Raw genomic sequence first — 17530 nt, forward strand, 5'->3', positions numbered from 1 at the left:
ATATATATATACACACACACACACACACACACACACACACATACATACACACCTTCAAGAGATCCTCTCACCCCCTTATCTGATTTTGTTCCCTACTGCTCTTCATCTATCTCACTCCAGTAATTCTGGCTTCCTTGAACACCCCATGCATGTCCCTGCTTCAGGGCCTTTGCAATTGCCAGTCTTTCTGCCCAGGAGCTCTTCCCTCAAATATCTTCATGGATAAATCCCTCATCTCTGCAAATTTTTATTGAAATTGAAACTCTTATCCCTTTCACCAGTCTTGCTTATTTATATGGTTTGCTCTGTGTCCCCAACAAAATCTCACCTTGAATTGTAATAATCCCCACATGTCAATGGCAGGACCAGGTGGAGGTAATTGAATCATGGGGGGCAGTTTCCCCCTGCTGTTCTCATGATAATGAGTGAGTCTCATGAGATCTGATGGTTTTATAAGCATTTGGCATTTCCCCTGCTGGCACCCTGTGAAGAGGTGTCTTCTGCCCTGATTTTAAGTTTCCTGAGGCCTCCCTAGTAATGTGAACCTGGGAGTCAATTAAACCATTTTCCTTTATAAATTACCCAGTTTGGGGCACTTCTTTATAGCAGTGTGAGAACAGACTAATACACTTATCCTTACTTTATTATTTTTTTATTCCTGACTTCATTATTTTCTATAGCTTTTTTACCAGCTGATATATTGTATACTTTTCTTATTTATTTATTCTCTGACTACCTCTCTCACACACACAAATCATCAACTCCAAAAGAGTAAGAACTTTTGTCTGTTTGTTTACTACTCTATTTCCATAGCCTAAAATGATTCTGGGTATAAAGACTATTTCTTGAATGAATGGATGATTGAGTAGGTGGATGGATTGTTAAATGGATGATTAGTATTATATATACCAGAATTTTGCTTTTCAGGATATGGCCAATAGAACTTTGTATACATGCCTTTTTACTGCCTTTCTAATAACCATTAAAAGTCCTCATCAGGTGTCTCCTCCCTCCAACTCCCCCTGCTCCCGGAGATGGAGTCTTGCTCTCTCATCCAGGCCGAAATGCAGTGGCATGATCTCAGCTCACTGCAACCTCTGCCCCAACGGTTTAAGCAATTCTCCTGCCTCAGCCTTCCAAGTAACTGGGATTACAGGCATGTGCCACACTCCCGGCTAATGTTTGTATTTTCAGTAGAGATGGGTTTCACCAGGTTGGCCAGGCTGCTCTGTGAACTCCTGACCTCGTGATCCGCCCCCGTCAGCCTCCCAAAGTGTTAGGATTACAGGCATGAGCCACTGCACCTGGCCTCATCAGGTGTCTTAGTTACAGTTCTGAACATTCACTCAATCTGTCTGTCAATAATATCCCCACCCATTCTGTTTTTAATATTGGAAAATAGACACAATACATATACACTAGACAAAACACTTCTTCCATCTTTCTCTCCATACTTCTCCACAGCAACAAAACTGTGCACCTGGGTAGGTACCAATTGCAGTTATGTGAATCTCTATTTTTATTGTACTTTTTAATCCTCCCAGAGTGTTTAATTACTTCATTTAGAGAGCAAGTGAATGCTTTTTGTAGTAGAATTTCTTGAAAAATAGTGGAAATGAAAACAAGATAAAATATTTCTCAACCCAAATTAGTAGTGTGGGAAAATGGCACAAAACTGTGATTGAAAGAAGCACTACTTCATGAATGTAGCCAAGCCTGGCTTTTGGCCATTTAGCGGAACTCTTTTGCATATGTTGATTTAATTATATTGTTTAATGGAATGTGTAATACAAATGTGACCTTGGGATAGAGATACTAGAGTTTTGTTTCTATATGACCTGAAACAATTTTGTTCACTGTTGTCAAAATAAATGGAATCAAGAAGAGATAGACCACTTAGTTTAGGAATTATGGAGATATAGAAATAAAATATATTTGTACACCACTTTATACTTAACACATACAAACAACAAATCTTATAACTGAGATATTGTGTAGTACAATCTACTCATTTGAAAGTAGTTGAACTTGAGGCTTAGAGGAAGTGACCCAAGGTCTTTCACAAAGATTCTTTCATTTGATTCTAACAATAATCCTGTTAGGTCGGTAACCTTAATTTGCATACAAGGATTTTGAAGCTCAAAGAAAGAGCATGATTTATATAAAAGGCATTGACCTAAAAGAAATGAATCAATCAAGTAGTTTGAAACTAGTGAGAACAAAGAGACAATGTACCAGAATCTCTGGGATGCAGCTAAAGCAATGTTAAGAGGAAATTTTATATAACTAAATGCCAGCATTAAAAAGCTAGAATGATCTCAAATCAACATCCTAACATCATAACTGAAAGATATAGAGAACCAAGAGCAAACAAACCCCAAAGCTAGAATAAGACAATAATTAACCAAGCTCAGAGTGGAACTAAAAGAAATAGAGACAGGAGAAACCCTTTAAAAAAATCAGTGAATTAAGCAGCTAATTTTTTGAAAAAAATAAAACAGACTGCTAGTAGACTAATAAAAAAGAGATGAGAATTAAATAGACACAATGAAAAAATGATAAAGGGGATTATTACTGACCCCACAGAAATACAAACCACCATCAGAGAATACTATAAACACCTCTATGCAAATAAACTAGAAAATCTAGAAGAAATTGAAAAAATCCTGGACACATACACCCTCTCAAGACTGAACCAGGAAGAAGTTGAATCCCTGAATAGACCAATAACAAGATTGAGGCAGTAATAAATAGCCTATCAACTAAATAAAGCCCCGGACCAGGTGTATTTACAGCTTAATTCTACCAGAGGTACAAAGAAGAGCTGACACTCTTACTTCTGAAACTATTCTATGTGGGAGTTCAGTCAGGCTGGTGGGAAAAATTTTAAAGATAGTTATAAGAAGTAGGCACAAACCTTCTTGGAAGGCTGGGGGGGTTGCATAAACTCCAGTAATAGATCTGGCTGAAGGCATCCTAATCCTTACCTTGAGTAAATAGCTTAAAATAGGTACAAAGGAACGTAAGGGAGTTTATCTAAATAGCTTGTTTACTCATGTAGTCCTAAGACCAACCTTTGATTACCTGCGGGTGCATAATTGCTGTCTACTTGTGAGGTCGGCAATGTCAATTACTCTCTAATGGTGTTTACTCAAGACCTTTGTCATTTAATCTATACTGAATAAATGTGAGCTTCACCGGCTGCTTGGGGCCATGGCTGTGACTCTTTACAGCACCCTCCTTGGTGTCTGTGAGTGGCCCCGACCCTCAGCCAGACTGACAGGCAAAATATCTGTCTTGGTGTATGTTATTCATCCATCGTTGGGTCAGGGTCTGTGGTACAGACCCCCACAATTCCAAACAATTGAAAAGGAAGGAGTCCTCCCTAACTCATTTTATGTCATTATCTTAATACCAAAACCAGTCAGAGATACCACAACAGCAAACAACAACAACAACGAAAACTTCAAGCCAATATCCCTGATGAACATATATGCAAGAATTCTCAATAAAATACTGGCAAACCAAATCCGGCTGCACATTAAAAAGCTTATCCACCACAGTCAAGTTGGCTTCATCCCTGTGATGCAAGGCTAGTTCAACGTATGCAAATCAATAAATGTAAAATGACACATAAACAGAACTAAAGACAAAAACCACACTATTTTATCAATAGACCCAGAAAAGGACTTTGATAAAATTCAACATCTCTTCATGTCAAAAACTCTGAATAAACTAGGTATTGAAAGAACTTACCTCAAAATAATAAGACCCGTTTATGACAAACCCACAGCCAACATCATACTGAATGGGCAAAATCTGAAAGCATTTGCCTTGAAAAGTGACACAAGACAAGGATGTCCTGTCTCACCACTCTTATTCAACGTAGTATTGGAAATTCTGGCCAGGGCAATCTGGCAAGAGAAAAAATAAACAGTATTCAAATAGGAATAGTAGAAGTCAAATTGTCTTTTTTACAGATGACATGATCCTATTTCTAGAAAACCTCATCATCTCAGGTCAAAAGCTTCTTAAGCTAATAAGCAACTTCAGCATAGTCTCAGGATAAAAAAATCAATGTGCAAAAGTCACAAGCACTCCTATACACCAACAATAGACAAACAGAGAACCAAATCATAAATGAATTCCCATTCACAATTGCTTACAAAGAGAATAAAATACCTAGGAATACAGCTAACAAGGTATGTGAAGAACCTCTTCAAGGAGAACTACAAATCACTGCTCAAGGAAATCAGAGATAACACAAACAAATGGAAAACCGTTCCATGCTTATGGATAGGAAGAATGAATATCGTGAAAATGGCCATAATGCCCAAAGTAATTTATAGATTCCGTGCTATTCCCATTAAACTACCATTGACATTCTTCACAGAATAAGAAGAAAGTATTTTAAAATTCATATGGAACCAAGAAAGAGCTTGTATATCCAAGACAATCCTAAGCAAAAAGAACAAAGCTGGAGGCATCACACTAACCAACTTCAAACTATACTACAAGGCTACAGTGACCAAAACAGCATTCATCCTGGTACAGAAACAGACACATAGACTAATGGAACACAATTGAGAACTCAGAAATAATACTAAACATCTACAACACTCTGACAAAAACAGGCAATAGGGGATAGGATTCCCTATTTAATAAATGGTGCTGGAAAAACTTGCTCACCATATGCAGAAAACTGAAAATGGACCCCTTCCTAACACCCTATACAAAAATTAACTCACGATGAATACCTAAATGTAAAACCCCAAACTACAAAAACCCCAGAAGAAAATCTAGGCAATACCATGCAGGACACAGGCATGGGCAAAGATTTCATGACAAAATCTCCAAAAACAAGTGCAACAAAAGCAATAATTGGCAAATGAGATCTAATTAAACTAAAGGACTTCTGCACAGCAAAAGAAACTATCATCAAGGCGAACAGGCAACCTACAGAGTAGTAGAAAATTTTTGTAATCTATCCATCTGACAAATGTCTAATATCTAGAATGTATAACTAAGTTAAACAAATTTATGAGAAAAAAACCAACAACCCCATTAAAAAGCAGGCAAATGCCATGAACCGAGACTTCTCAAAGGAAGAAATTTGTGTGGCCAACAAACATATAAAAGAAAGCTCAACATCACTGATTAGTAGAAAAATGCAAGTCAAAACCACAGTGAAATACCGTCTCACTCCAGTCAGAATGGTGATTATTAAAAAGTCAATAAACAACAGATGCTGATGAGGTTGCAGAGAAATAGAAACGCTTTTACACTGTTGGTGGGAATGTAAATTAGTTCAACCATTGTGGAAGACTGTGTGGCAATTTCTCAAACATCTAAAACCAGAAATACCATTTGACTTGGCAATCTCATTACTGAGCATATATCCAAATGAATATAAATCATTCTGTAACAAATATACATGCATGCGTATATTCACTGCAGCACTATTCACAATAGAAAAAACATAGAATCAACCCAAATGCCCACCAATGATAGACTGGATAAAGAAAATATGGTACATATACACCATGGAATACTATGCAGCCATAAAAAGGAATGAGATCATGTCCTTTGCAGGAACATGGATGGAGCTTGAAGTCGTTATCATCAGCAAACTAACACAGGAACAGGAAACCAAATACTGCATGTTCTCACTTATAAGTGGTAGCTGCACAGTGATGACACATGGACACAGGAAGGCAAACAACACGCACTGAAGCCTGTTGGGAGGGGTGAGGTGGGGAGAGGGAGAGCATTAGAAACAATAGCTAATGCATGCTGGGCTTAATACCTAGGTGATTGGTTGACAGGAGCAGCAAACCACCATGACACGTATTTACCTATGTAACAAACCTGCATATCCTGCACATGTACCCTGGAACTTAAAATAAAAACAGAAATAAAAAATTTTTCTATATTGTATATTCAACAAGTTTTAAGACTCAAGAAAATAACTTCTACTTCAAAACTTTCTTGAGATTATTAGAACTTACTTGTGTAAATTTAATTGTATGGCATTTCTTCTTTCTTGGAGTATATGAGTTTGGTAGACAGGTAACAAAATCCATATTATAATGCTTAGTGGCACAGAGAGATATAAAAGATATAAATGATTGCACATAGCATTGTATCTTAACTAAAATGAAGTGATAGCTGACTGCATATTTGGACATTATTTCATTGTTTCAATGCATTTAAAATAATCCCCCAGTGCTAAACGCAGATTCTGCAACAACATGTTTGAGGATGAAAGTCAGAATTGAATCATTAAGAGATTTGATGTCAGAAACACCTGGTTCCAGACTCACACTCCACTATTTATTAGCTATAATCTTTTGGACAGGTTGCAGAGCTTCTCAGCTGGTATTGTCAGAGCACACAGGTGCTCTGTGAAAGGGTTACTAGAGAGCCAAGATACTCTTAGTCTTAAGGCAGCCAGAACCTCCTATCCTGTGTACTGTGGCCAAAAGCAGTATTCTTTTGCTTATTAGTCCATTTTCATACTGCTATGAAGAAATAACTAAGACTGGATAATTTACAAAGAAAAAAGAGGTTTAATGGACTCACAGTTCCACATGGCCAGGGAGACCTCACAGTCATGGTGGACGGCAAAGGAGAAGCAAAGGCACGTCTTACATGGCAGCAGGCAAGAGAGCATGGGCCAGGGAACTGCCCTTTATACAACCATCAGATCTCATGAGACTTATTCACTATCATGAGGCAGCATGGGAATACCCGCCCCCATGATTCAATTACCTCCCACCAGGTTTCTCCCATGACTCGAGGAGATTATGAGAGCCACATTCAAGATGAGATTTGGGTGGGGACACAATCAAACCATATTTGGTTACTCCCATGTGCTGCTGTACAAATATTAATTTCTAAGTGTGTCATGTGGTTAGAAAATAAACATTGAGAAGTTGCTGATGTCTGAATCTCAAACATTTGCTGTAAAAAAATGGGATTGCTGTGAGAATTAAGTTAGATAATATTCTTTCTGGTAAATAAGAACTCAATAGATGTAAATTATTATTACTGGTAAAGGGTAAAGATATATAATAATAAATGTATAAGTCAGTTATTTAAGAATCTGAGCCTTCATGCAAAAGGAAAGTGGCATGGATAAATAATTACTTTATATAACCTTGTGCATGGTTTGATTTACTTTTATTATATATATAGATGATAAATATGTATAATGTTTGCTATATATTTAAAGTAGTGTATATTATATGTTATATATAATATATAATAACACATATATAAGTTGTGTGTGTGTATATATGTGTGTGTGTGTGTGCATATATATATATATATATATATATATATAAAAACTAGTGAATTTTGCAAAAATTATCCAAGACTCCAGTGTTTCTTCTCAAGGGAATCTCCACAAAAATATTTTCTTTCTTTTTCTTATGTTTTGTCTTTATTTTCAGTGGTGCTTCCTCCAGGTTTTGAAATTAACCAGAGCACTTCCGTTACTGAGTGAACAAGTGTTGGAGGAAGATGATTTATTTTGTTCCTTCTATTATTGAGTGAGCAATGGCTGGAGGAAGTTGCTTCATTTTGTTCAGTGGTAGTTGTTTACTCCTTATGCCCAGATACCCCATTTGCCATGCTTCTTCATCAGCCTGTCATGTTTTCCATTATCTCTGGTAGAGTATTTGACAATTTTCTGGGATTTGTTTTGTTGTCAGTCAGAACATATTTACTTAGTTGTAAGCCTGCCACCAGCCTTCACTTCCTAACTTTTATCTCAATAATGACACTGAAAGAGCTTGTAGCAAGTGGTATGCCTTTCTTCCATACTAAACAGATATGCTGCTTACAGCTAAGTCTAACTGGTAGCTGCCATGAAATTTTTTCCTTTGTGTAGTTGATAACTAGACTGCAGGGGATATAGCTGATTTTAGCCAAAAGAAAGAGACAATTTCACCTTCATGCCTGAAATCTGAAATTTGAAGAAATTTTCCTATTTAAGATATTCTATACCAAAACAAATTTTGCCCTTTAAAAAAATATTTACCTCCTAGTTTGTATCAGACACTATGCCACAGACAAGAGAGACTAAGAGTGGAATTCCTCATGTTCCTGAAATCTAGAATCTTACAATTTAACCTTCACCAGAATCACCTGGGAAACTTGTAAAACTAGGATTCTAAGTGCTCTTTACAGTAAGTCTGGGTTGTGGGCTTTCGAATCTGCAAGTTTTACAAGGATCTCATATAATTCTGTTATTTCTGACCTTTGAGAAACACTGCCTGATAGGCGACATAGAGAGATAAAGCATGAAGAATAGCTTGGTGCTAGGAATGTGATTATGGTATTCAGTGGACAGTCAAAAGGTACCCTTACTGGAGACCTGGGTCACTGTCATGGTACAATGTGGGGATTAATTTGCATAGGCAAATTTAGGTCAGAATATACAAGACTTTGAACATCAGCTTCAGGAGTTTGAATTTATTCCAGATGTCACAGCATTTGAGCTACACTAACTAGGTCACTGAAAACCACTGGATGATTTGAATAAAAGGTGATTTATCAATTTTTTTTAGGATAGTTGCTCTGGCGACAAAACCTAAGATGAATTGGAGCAAAAACAACCAGAGAGTTTCTATAGCTAGGAGGCATCTGTTGTTAATTGTGCAGGTATGAGGTGGTAAGTATTCAGACTAGAGTGGTAGCAGTGGAAAAATATAAATGGCATACAGTAGAAGGATTGCCAAGAAACCATAGAGGTGCAGAGGCTGAGGGTAAAAAAAAATAGAAGGGCTTTAATATTTGGTACTTAATAATGAAAGATTGAAAATTTTGCTGACTGATACAGGAAGATGATAAAGAAGGAATGATTTCCTGGGAAGATTGAGAGTGTAAGTTTGGACACACTTGATCTGAACTGAGAAGATAAATATTCAGGTAGAAATTTTATTCTAACAATTAGAGATACTGACTACAAACTAAGAAACCCATTATAGACCCCACATGTTCTAACAATGGTGAAATGACCTCAAACTCTGTTTTCTGCTTTAGGTTTCATAATAAAAATTTATTAAAACACCACGAATGATCTTTTTTTTTTGGCTGTTTCTGGAGTAACATTTATAAGAGATATATAATGATAATATGGTAACAAATACCATAAAGATAGCAAGGATTAGGTGTCCAAGAAGAAAATAGGTAGAGTCAGAGGGCAGTAAACAACCTAACCAGCCAAAAAACAAACAAACAAAAAACCACTGCATGCATCATCATACACTTTGATCAAACTCACAATGTGTTTACCCTCCTTATCAAGGGTCATTTGAAACTTATGATAAATCTTATTTGAGAATTGTAGGACCACTACTAAATCAGAATCAACTAAATTTAATTTCTCTTTTGGCCAATTTTATCTCCATAGGTATAACATCCTCAGGAGGGTATAAATCGCAAAGAATGCCTGGCCCTCAGTGTCTAAATTTTCATAGGACTTGTTAACAGTGTACAATTTTATTTTCTCCACCACTTTTGTATTGCACTGTATACTGGTATTTGGAAGAGAAAAGGAGGTTTTGTCATTGAAGTTATATAATTCTATAGTGTCATTTTGTTGTCCCTCCCGACAGAAATGGCCCTTCCCCATATACCAGATGCTATGTCCCATGGGGGTGGATATTAGAGGCCAACTTTGGGAAAAGTCAGGGTTCCAAGTGGTTTGACGGCATAGGAATTCTCCTTTTCTCTTTTCACAATCTGAAAGGGATAGGGGATGCCTTGTGTTATTGTCAGCTAAAATAGCCCACCTATTTCCCAGGGGAATACAATAGTCCCAATGCCTGCCAGTTGAACGACGGAGTACAATTGAGCCTCATTTAACTTCGGTCCTGAATGATTGGTTTGATTTCTAGTAAGGCTTCAGGTCTAAGGGGATATTGCCTTACATTTGACAGGGGTTTGGATTTATTTATGGTTATCTCTATAGGGACTGCCGACTTAATTCTTTCAGTATCTGTGGAAGAGCTTGCCCGTAAGGAGTCTGGTACCTTAGATAAGAAAGGCTCTAATTTTTCCTGTCCAGAATCTTGATTAACTTTCACAAGCATAATATTACATGTGGGCTTTTGTAAGTCTTCTATGTCTCCCAAGTTGAGAATCATTTCTCCCTTCTGTGAAAATGAGATGTGAGCATTATGGGCCTCTAGGAAATCCCGTCCCGGCAGGTGTATGGGGGCACTATCTACTATTAAAAAAGTGATGCCCCACTAGTTCTCCTAATGGAAATTGAAGGGGATTTGATTTAAAGCCTCTAAGAGGAGAGTTTGAAACCCCCAGCATTTGGCCTTTTTCTTTACTCCGAGGGAAAGTGTTCTTAATCAAGGTAGGGTTGAGGGCTTACAGTGTAGTGCCAGTGTTGACAAGGGCTTTGGTATTTTCTCCATTTATAGATATTTCTGCTTCTCTTAAATCATTAGTTAGAAGTGGAGGGAAAACCCTCTCTATGCCCTCAGAGCATCCCTATTCTGATTTTTGAGTTGTTCTAGTGCCTTCCTCTGGGACCCTTTGCCCAATTTGGGCAATCGCCCATTTAAGTTTTTTGCATTATTTTTTAAAATGTCCTTTCTTTTTGCAATAGTGGCAAGTTGCTTTCTTTTGGGGTTGCTTAGATCTCTGGGAAACATGGGACCCTTGCAAACTCCCAACTTGGTTACTAAGTTGTTTTAGTTGTAAACTCATAATTTTAGAGACTCTGTCCTTTTCTTTCTTAATGATTGTGACAATTGGTCAGCTAGGGTGACTAGGTGGCTAGTGGGCAAGGAACCCCAAGCCACATTATTCCTCTTTATTAGGGTTGCTAACTCCTTATCTAAACATTGAATAAACTCAGAATTTAGTAAGGTGTCACTTCTAACGTGCTCAAAGTTTTCAGGAGGTATTCCTGAAAACTGTTTGAATGTCTTTTCAAACCTGATCTAAAAGTCAGGTATGGTTTCATTTGGGCATATTTTACATTGTTGCACCTTTGCCCAGTCTATAACCTTGGGGAATATCTGTGGTATAGTTTCACAGAGGCGATTGCAAAGCTCTCTGTATTTCTAACTTCCAGTTGCGTGTATTCTGTCAAAATCTTCTAAAGACTGTTTCCAATCTGCTACCCTAAACCATTCTTCAGCTTTGTTTTTGGGGACCAGTAACTCAATCAGCTGATATAGGTCAGAGAACCCTGGATAGTAAGTCTTAAGCATTAATTGGAACTCCTTAGGAAACCCAAAGAGATCTTCAGTTAGATTGGGGAATCCAGATACCAGGGCCTTAAATTCTGATTTGGTCCAGGAGGTATGTATTGTGTTAGAATCCTCTCTGTCTGTGCGTTTTACTCTAAAAAGAGCAACTACTATGTTATTTTCTCCAGCTATTTCTGGTCCCCCTGTAGCTTGAGGGGGTAGGGGAAGGAGGAGGAAAAATGAAATTGTCCAGACAAGGAAGTTCAGAGAGCAGAGGGGCAGGAGAAGCAGAGGGGAGGCAGTTTCTGGAGCCTTCTTGATTTCGGAAGTGGCTTCTAATAATTTCTTTAAATCTGAGACAGTTTCAAACATTTTTTTATTAACTTCCTGGAGGAAGGCAAGCTTATTGTTCCCTCTTTTTGATGATTCTAGTTGCCAGCTAAAGTATGACTCCCGTTCATTTTCTTTGATTTGGGAGCCTAATTTTTCCAATCTAGCATGCAAGAAAACCAATTTAGGGATATCAAAGTTTCCCCATTTTAGAAACCTTAGACCTAGGTAATCTTTAGTAACATCTTCGCATTTACATAAATACTTGCAAGTGAAGGCGCCATAATTATTAAACATAAACCGATCTTGGGTGCCCATAGAGGGTTGCTCCCCTTGACTTTCCTCTTTTTTAGAGGGTTTATTTCCCATTCAATCTTTTTTTGGGGGGAGGGGGCGGTGGGGGGAACTGACCTATGGCCTAGGGTTTTTGTGTTGTGGATCAATATGTGCTGCTTGTGGGCAGGACTCCACACTGGGTCACCACTGAGTTGTTTTTACTCTCTTACGTCTCTCAGTTTCTCTCTTCAGAGCTCTATTACCTCTGACAGGGCTCAAAACGCTGGGTGATCAGCCCTTATATGTGTTTCCTGGATAAGCCTTTTTAAATCAATATTTGTTGAGGTGTTTCCCATAGGGCCGCTGCACGTCATGGGGGATCAACCCCCTAGAGACTCCATGAGGCCCCCGGTCACCCAAGGGCGCCTTTCAGCTGGAAGGAGCAAAATGCCCTCTTTGGAGGTGAGGAATTCAGTCTCTCATTTACTTATGAAAAATAACAATTCAGTTCCTCAGGCAAAATGCACACAGACAACCCAATTGAGGTTAATTTTGATAGAAAAAGAAATAGAGAAAGACCCTTCTGAGTGCACCTCTGAAACTAAAATTAAGATTTTAACCAAATTCCTAGGAGAAAAGAGAAAATAAAAACCAGCTCAGAATAAATCAAGTACCATCAACCAAAATGGAAGGTCCAGGGCTCAGGAGGACTTACCAGTTCCACTAGAGGAGAAGCTCAGACTCGGTGAGTCTTCAGTGGGCCCCTGCTGGTAACTTAGCTCCAGTTTGGGGCAACTTCTTAGGGGTCCTGAGTCTTCTCTGAGGCTCCACATGTTTGGGTGCCAGATTATTGTCGACAAAAAGAGTCAAACTCTGTAAAATATTTGAAGAGATTTATTCTGAGACAAATATGAGTTACAGTGGCCCGTGACACAGCCCTCAGGAGGTCCTGAGAACACGTGCTCCAGGTGGTTGGGGTACAGCTTGGTTTTATATGTATTAGGAAGGCATGAGACATCAATCAAATACATTTAAGAAATACATTGGTTTGGTTCAGAAAGGCGGGACAACTCAAAGCGGGGCTTCCAGGTTATAGATAAATTTCAACATTTTCTTGTGGACAGTTGGTTGAGTTTATCTGAAGACCTGGGATTAATGGAAAGGAATGTTCAGGTTAAAATAAAAGATTGGGGGGACCAAGTTTTATTGTGCAGAGAAATCCCTCAGATAGCAGACTTCAGAGGGAGAGCAGATTGTAAAATGTTTCTTATCAAACCTAAAAGGGTGCCTGGCTCTTTGTTGTTTATCTCCTGGATTTGTAAAGAAAGGAAGGAAAACAAAGGGGGAAGGAGAGTCTCTATAGAATGTGGTTTTTTCCCATAAAAGACTTTGCAGGGCAATTTCAGGGTATGACAAAGAAATATATTTTGGGGTTAAATATGTTTTCCTTGTCTCCTAATGTTATGCCAGAGTTAGATTGAAAAGTCACAATTTATAGGGTCAAAGAAAACCCATCTGATGAGAGTTGATGGTTTGTAGGGCATGACTCTCTAGACCCCTTGGCTAGGAATTTGGGCAAGATAAAATATCAGAGCTTAGTCCTCAGTAGAATATGAAAGGACCATGTAGGGAGTGAATTTCAAGCTTCAAATACCAAAGGCAAATGAAATTTGGCTTGGCTATTGATAAGCTACGACATCATTTTCTACCATGCTGCGAAGGTGTCCAAGGTGATACTGGAAAACCCCCAGAGGCTGTTATTCCACTGATCGTATATTTTTTTAATATTTTCTGGATGGTATTTGGGTAGATTTCTAATAGTCTTTTTAGACTTCACTACAATACTTTGAATAATTATTTAATTGTATACTGGCATAAATTAGTTAAATCCTAACAAAATATTGCTTTAAAGATGATGCAATAATAACAAGTGTTGCATTTATTCTTTGAAGCATGGGCAGGAATGGATAGCTAAAATATTTAGAATTTGTTGACTATAAAAGTGCATTGAAAATATATGAAAAGTGATTCACTTCCTTTGTAGCCTATATGCGAAACATTCATTGCTTTTAAAAGCCCCTGAAAATGAGACCACCTGCCTCTGCCGTAGTGGGTTAGTAACTAAAAAAGCAGGCCCTGTTGGCTGGCTACAAGTTTCAGTCTCTTCCTGCTGTCAACTTCTCATTTAGTTGGAGGTCATCTATACATTTCTGCAATCCCAGGATTACCCAATGTTTTTTTCTTTCTCAGAAGAAACATGATACAAAATACAACTAGTAGTCTAACCTTGTGTTTTTTCATTTCTCCTTCGAGCAACATAGCTAGGGATAGCTTGGGGACCTAGAGAGTATGAAAATAAAGCAGATGTGAGTAACCTATTGGCTACTCCCTTTCTCTTTGTGTCAACCAGTGCTATTGTTGAGAGAGACTGGTCAGAGAACCTGGTAGCAAAGAGAGGCATGCAAAACTTTTTGCTTCTGGTTGAGCCCACCGACAACAGAAGGGTGAGTTACAGATCAGATCTCTGTTAAATTTTTTTTTTTTTTAAAAAACTTGGTGTAAATTCTCACACTTCTGCAGGCTTGTGTTATTTATTTCTTGTCTGGTATTCAGAGAAATATATTGCGGCTTGTTATACTCTTCAGTGTAATTCTAAAATAAGGCCTTGCATTTGACAAGAATGCCACTATGATGTTTTTTTTTTTCTGTTTTACCCATAATAATGGGCTCTTTTGATGTTTTTGTAAAAGGAAAAAATACATGTGCCATAAAAAGGTATCTATACAGAGAGCATCAATTTTTGTCTGTCCTGTTAACTGATAAACTCACAGTAACTGACACTTAATAGGAGCTCAGAATGACTTAATGAATGAAAAGTTACATGTTCTAAAATATAAATAACATAGAAATTCAGGCAGAAATGAACACTCACCTTAATAATACTCTTGAAAAGAGACCAAATGCAAATTTCAGCATTGTTCACAGAAACCAATCATGCCACATAGTGTAAGTTCTTTGGTGTTTACAAACTAATAATAGCTCTTCATATCCTAAAGATTACCCTTTCAGAAAATTGATCATTATTATAATTTCAACAGCTTCTAGTGGAGATTCAGGTTTGATTCTTATCTTATCAATAATATGTAATTGAATCTTCAGTCATGAAATTTACATTTTGAATGTATCAGTATTCTCTTATAGTAAGCAAATGTTGGAGCATCGGGAATTCTCTGGAGAGTCAAAACTTTGTGATCAGAAACAGTTAGTCCACTGAAAGATATTCTCTTTTTTTCAGGTTGAAATTTCCTTAAACATTTTTTATTCCAATAGCTTTTGGGGTAAAAGTGTTTTCATTATTATTATTATTATTATTATTATTATTATTATTATTATTATTTGAGATGGAGTCTCTCTCTGTCGCCCAGGCTGGAGTGCAGTGGTGAGATCTTGGCTCACTGCAAGCTCCGCCTCCCAGGTTCACGCCAGTCTCCTGCCTCAGCCTCCTGAGTAGCTGGGACTACAGGTGCCCGCCGCCATGCCTGGCTAATTTTTTTGTATTTTTAGTAGAGACGGGGTTTCACCGTGTTAGCTAGGATGGTCTTGATCTCCTGACCTCATGATCTGCCTGCCTGGGCCTCCCAAAGTGCTGGGATTACAGGCATGAGCCACTGCCCCTGGCCACAAGTTTTTTTTTTTTTTTAATTACATAGATGAATTGTATAGTGGTGAATTCTGAGGTTTTAGTGCACCAGTTACCAGAGTATTGTACATTGTACCCAACATGTAGTTTTTTATCCTTCAGCCAACTACAAACCTCTCCCTTCTGAGTCTTCAATGTTTACTATTTCTCTCTGTATGCCTTTGCATACCCATAGCTTAGTCCCCACTTATAAGTGAGAACATAAAGTATTTGGTTTTCTATTCCTGAGTTATTATAATACTTCACTTAGAATAGTGGCCTCCAGCTCCATCCAAGTTGCTGCAAAAGACATTGGTTCACATTTTTTATGGGTAAGTAGTATTCAGTGGTATATATATACCATATTTTCTTTATCCACTCATTGGTCAATGGGCACTTAGGTTGGTTCCATATCTTTGCAACTGTGAATTGTGATGCAATAATCACCCATGTGCAGGTGTCTTTGTAATATGATAACTTTGTTTCCTTTTGGTACATACCCAGTAGTGAGACTGTTGGATTGAATGGTAGATTAAATTTTTGTACATTAAGAAATCTCAATATTGTTTTCCATAGAGGGAGCACTACTTTATATTTCTACTGGCAGTGTATAAACATTCCATTTTTACCACATCCATACCAACATCTATTGTTTTATTGACCTTTTAATAATGGCCATTCTGGCAGGGGGTTAGGTGATATCTTACTGTAGTTTTAATTTGCACTTCCCTGATGATTACTGATGTTGAACATTTTTTTTTTTCATTTGGTTGTTGGCCATTTATATATCTTCTTTTGAGAAATGTCTATTTGTGGAATTCACCCACTTTTTCATAGGATTTTTTTTCTTGCTGATTTGAGTTCCTCCTAGATTCTGAATATTAGTTCATTGTCACAGGCATAGTGGTATGGCTTGTCTCTATGTCCCCACCTAAATCTCATGTCAAATTGTAATCCCCACATGTCAGGGGAGGGTCTTGGTGGGAGGTGATTGGATCATGGGGGTGGATTTCCTCCATGATGTTCTTATAATAGTGCGTTCTCATGAGAACTGATGCTATAAAAGTGTGACACTTCACCCCTTGCTCTCTATCTCCTGCTGCCATGTAAAATGTGCCTTGCTTTCCCTTTACCTTCCCACCATGATTATAAATTTCCTGAGGCCTCCCCAGTAATGCAGAACTGTGACTCAATTAAACAACTTTTCTTTACTAGTTACCCAGTCTCAGATAGTTCTTTATAGCAGTGTGAAAATGGCCTAATACAGACAGTTGGTACTGGGCATGGGGCACTCTTATAAAGATACCTGAAAATGTGGAAGCAACTTTAGAACTGGGTAATGGGAAGAGGTTGAAGCAGTTTGGAGGGCTCATAAGAAGACAGGAAGATGTGAGAATGTTTGGAACTTCATAGAGACTTGTTGATGGTTTTGAACAAAATGCTGATAGTGATACGGGCAATGAAATCCAGGCTGAGGTGGTCTCAATGGAGATGAGGAACTTATTGGGAACTGGAATTAAGGTCACTGATATGGTTTGGCTCTGTGTCCCCACCCAAATCTTACCATGAATTGTAATCCCCATGATCCCCACGTGTCAAGGGCAGGACCAGGTGAAGATAATTGGATAATGGGTGTGGCTTTTCCCATGCTGTTCTTGTGGTAATGACTGAGTCTCAGGAGATCTGATGGTTTTAGAAGCAACTGTTATTTCCCCTGTTTTGCACTCACTCTGTCTTGCCGCCATGTAAAGAAGAGGCCTGCTTCTTTTTTTTTTTTTTTTTTGACAGAGTTTTGCTCTTGTTGACCAGGCTGGAGTGCAATGGCATGATCTCGGCTCACTGCAACCTCCGCCTCCCAGGTTCAAGTGATTCTTCTGCCTCAGCCTCCCAAGTAGCTGCAATTACAGGCATGCACCACCACACCCGGCTAATTTTGTATTTTTTAGTAGAGATGGGGTTTCTCCATGCTTGTCAGGCTGGTCTCAAACTCCTAACCTCAGGGTGATCTGCCCACCTTCGCCTCCTA

This window comes from Hylobates moloch, unplaced genomic scaffold (assembly GCF_009828535.3).
Source record: "Hylobates moloch isolate HMO894 unplaced genomic scaffold, HMol_V3 SCAFFOLD_7, whole genome shotgun sequence".
Classification (NCBI taxonomy): Eukaryota; Metazoa; Chordata; class Mammalia; order Primates; family Hylobatidae; genus Hylobates; species Hylobates moloch.